We start from the raw sequence: 4,411 nt of genomic DNA, 5'->3' as shown, positions 1-4,411 counted from the left end.
ATGAGTAACTGGGTCCATTGAACGAGCAGAGGGGGTTACAGGTGCGGCCACAGGCATGCTGAAAGCTTCTGACGGGTGCACTGCGTGTTGGGAGTTACTCGATCCTTCTCCGTGTTTTGTCATTTCCACTTGACAAAACGGGATTAGTAAGGATTCTATAGCTCTTTTAGTGTTGAATTGTAAGTAAATGACTGTGGTGGGGTGGGCTAGAGCATTACTGTAATGCAGAGCCCAGTAAAGCAGACCTTTCAGATCGCTGCCATCTTGTTTCCCCCTTAAAACTGCATCGATGTTATCATTTCGTTTAATTCCTGGATATTCTGGAGCAGTGTCATTCAGTACCAATGTCTACATTTTCCCCAACACTGCACATTGCTGCCCACTCCTCGATAATCCTTGACTCCTTTGTGATTCGTGAACCTTGCCTCAAATATATTCAATATCTCTGCCTCGAATGGTCTGCAGGGAAGAGTGTTCCAAAGGTTCACTACACCCTGAGAAAACGAAAATAAACCGACTCATCGGTGTGTGAGATTAGTTTTATTTTTTGCATTCTTATCTGAGAAAGGATATAGTAACACTGGAAGCAGTTCAGAGGTGTTTCACTTAATTTATTCCATGCATGAAGGGCTGATATTTTGGGGACTTTAACAGGTTACCCTTGGAATGAGAGCTGATCTTATTGAAATATACAAAGCTTTGAGGCGAGTATACTGACTGGGAGTTTGTGTAGCCCAAACCTGTCATTGAACCCCTACAGTGTGGAAGTAGGACATTCGACCCATCGAGTCCACACCAACCCACCGATCAGTATCCTACCAGACCTGTCCCCCCTACCCTATCCATGTAACCCTTCATTTCCCATGACTAACCCACTTAACCTACACATCCCTGGTCACTCTGGGTAATTTAGCATGGCCAATCAAACTAAGCTGTATATCTTTGAACTGTGGGAGGAAACTGGCGAACTGGGAAGAAACCCACACAGACACGGGAAGAATGTTCAAACTCCACATAGAGTTTCGGACGAGGTTGGAATTGAGCTCATCTCCTTGCTGATATGAGGCAGTAGTGCTTACCACAAATCTAACATGCTGCTCCATTAGCCCTATTAGTTACCTGCGGCTGATGAAAGAAATCTGCCTGAGTTGTTCCTATCACTGAACCTGACCCAGTCTGAGACCTTTATCATCAGTCATATCACCAAGCTGGTTACATTAAAACTGTGTTGTGAGCAGTGGAGGAGTGGGACTAGAAAAGGAAACAGTGACACACTCCATCCTCAGTCAGAAATGGAGTGAAGAAAAATTCACAAAGTGGGATTTCATTCAAGTGGGAATTCCCTTTCCCAGAAGTGTATGATGGCTGAATCTTTATATTATATCCAGGCTGGCTTCGTCTGATTTTCCCTAGACAGATGAATCAGAGATAATGCTGCATGTAGAGAAAAGAGCAGCTGGGAACACAATGAGATGAGCCACCAATTTATTTACTGGTGGAGTCGTGTGAAAGGGCCGAATGGGCCACTCGTGTCCCTCAGCCCTATGTTCTGATGTTCCATTGAGCCCTTCGGATCTGCTACACACAGGCAGCTCGAGGCCACGCCAATGGTTAGGTGTAGTTTCGGAAATTCACTTGGAAATTCCAGGCTTGGTCAGAAAGTGACCCCCAGCTGGCAATCCCATTTTCCAGGCTTCCTCAATCTGTAACTTCTGCTCTGGGATTGCTCTGAATGCAGCTCCCATATCCCATTCAGGGTTAACTCAGGCAAATTTTCTCCTCTCCCGAATGCAGCATTGTACAGCACGACTTCCAGGAACAAAAAACAATTACTTTCCAAAAGCATAACATAAAAACGTAAGAAGTAGGAACATGAGTCAGCTATTCGGCCCCTCAAGCCTGAACTCTCATTCAATAAGAACATGGCTGATCTACTTCCTGGCTCAACTCCACTTTCCTACCAAATTCCTTGTATCCCTCCACAATTCTCTGGGTTAGGGAATTCCAGACGTTCACTACCTTCTGAGAGAATACATATTTTTTCACCTCAGATTAAAATCGATGTTCCTTACTCGGTATCTACCGCCTCGGGGAAGCACCTTCTCAGCATCTACCTTGTCAAGCCCCCTCTGTATCTTGTATATTTCAGTAATATCACCCTCATTCATTTCAATCACAATGAATATTCGCCTCACCATTTTAGATGTATTCAATAATTCAACCCTTCCATCCCAGGAAGCTGCCTCATGAACCAACCTTGCTCCATCAGCATGATGATGCTATGTTTCATACACAGGAACACTCAAATCCCTTTGTACTGCTCCTTTTCTGGGAGTCTGCTTCATTAAATAACAGCCTGCATTTTGGTTCTCAGTGTCATCCACAAACTCGGATGTATTTTGCACTCAACTCCCGCCGTCAGCCTATCAGTATAGATAGTAAATATCTGATTCCATCGGCCAGACATTTGTAGTAATCCAGTACATCCGTTTTATCATAAAGATCCATTAATCCTGACTCTCTGATTTCTATGTGTTAAGCAACCATCAACCCATGCTAATATATTATTCATCATACTACGAGCCTCTGTCTTGTGTCAGAACGTTTATTTTGTGATACCTTGTGAAAAATCTCTGGAAAGCCTCATGTTGACCAGTTCCCTTTATCAAATCAGCTTGTCAGTTTCTCAGGGATTCCTGATGAAGGGCTTCTGTCCGAAACATTGATTTTCCTGCTCCATGGATGCTCCTTGACATGCTGTGCTTTTCCCGCATGACTCTGAACATTCTGAACATTTGTATGATTTGTATGATTTTACAGAACAAAAATATTTTCCCCTTCACAAAACCATGCCAACTCTGCATTAAACTTTTCTAAGTGCCCTGCAATTCCTTCCTTAATAACAGGCTCGAGCAGATTCCCAGCAATAAGATTTAGGCTAAATTGTTCCTGCCTTCTGTCTCATTCCTTTCGTGAAGACAGGCACAACATTGGAAGGTCTCCAGTTTAACTGGAACACTCCTCTAATCCACAGAGTTATGGAATATTTCACACAGTGCCGCTAGTCACTCTGTGACCACTTCTTTTAAAATTAACTATGAATTACTGCTGACCTGCCTACTCTTATTCTTATTTGTTAGATATAAACCTTGTTCCTTTTGTTAGAGACAGTTCAAGAACTTCCCTCCTATTACCATTATGTTCATACCATTGACATGCTTACACTACATTCCACATAAGGAGTGATTTAAATTCTGACTCTCCGATTTCTATGTGTTAAGCAGCCATCATCCCATGCTATTGTATTATTCATCATAATACGAGCCTCTATCTTGTGTCAGAACGTTTATTTTGTGATGCCTTGTGAAAAATCTCTGGAGAGTCAGTAAATTATCTGCCTGTTCCCTGTGGCCAGTTCTCCAGACACACCCTCCTAATGGCCTCAATGTACTTTCCTCAGTTTACTTCTGCTTCAGTTCACACATATATCTTCAAAGTTTTTTTTTGTGTAGACTGAAAAGCTCATGATGCTTGTTTTTATATTTCTTTCCAATTTATTGCATCATATCTTTACGTACATTTTCCTCACTTTCTAGATTCATACAGTCATATCTTGCACAAACAGACCATTTGGTCCAACTTGTCCATGCTGACCAGGTTTTCTAAACTAAACTAATCCCATCTGCTTGCACTTGACCCATATGGCTTTAAATCTTTCCCGTTCATATTTTGGTTCAAATGTCTTTGAAATATTGTAGCTGTACTTGCATCTACCACTGTTTCTCTGGCAGATCATTACATACATACATCATCCTCTGTGCAAAAAAAGTTGTCAGTTTGTCCCTTTCAATTTCCTCCCTTCCACCTTAAAGCTATGCATTTGTGTTTGAGCTCCCCGATCCTGCAGAAAAGGCCTTCACTAATCATTCTATCCATGCCTCCAATGATATTATAAACTTCTCGAATGCCACCCCTCAAACTCGTACACTCCATCTGATACTAACTTCAAGACCAAACGTTTAACGATAAGCACTGCAAATTTGAAAGAATATTAAAAATGTCAGGTAAAGAAAACAACCCAAACTCCATACTGTTAGTTTTGCTGTATGTTACAAAACTAAGGCAGCATGGAACTCTTACTCGTGCTAATAAGAGGTCAAGCATCTGAATTCTATAGTGTGAAGGCAGTGATGATGTATGCTTTGAAAACGTATAGATCTAGAACTATTATTACCTCATGGTTAACATTCTCCCTCCTGTTCTCCCTATGGCCTTGTGTGGTTGTGTCTTCTTTATCTTACACTCAGTTAGACAGATCCGCTTTCCCCCATTCACACCTTAATTCAAACCCATTTTGCATCATCTTCTCGTTCACCACTGCTAATAGCCCGTTTATCTTTTTCCATTCCCA

This window comes from Hemiscyllium ocellatum, unplaced genomic scaffold, assembly GCF_020745735.1.
Source record: "Hemiscyllium ocellatum isolate sHemOce1 unplaced genomic scaffold, sHemOce1.pat.X.cur. scaffold_486_pat_ctg1, whole genome shotgun sequence".
Lineage (NCBI taxonomy): Eukaryota > Metazoa > Chordata > Chondrichthyes > Orectolobiformes > Hemiscylliidae > Hemiscyllium > Hemiscyllium ocellatum.
This window is presented reverse-complemented; position numbering follows the sequence as displayed.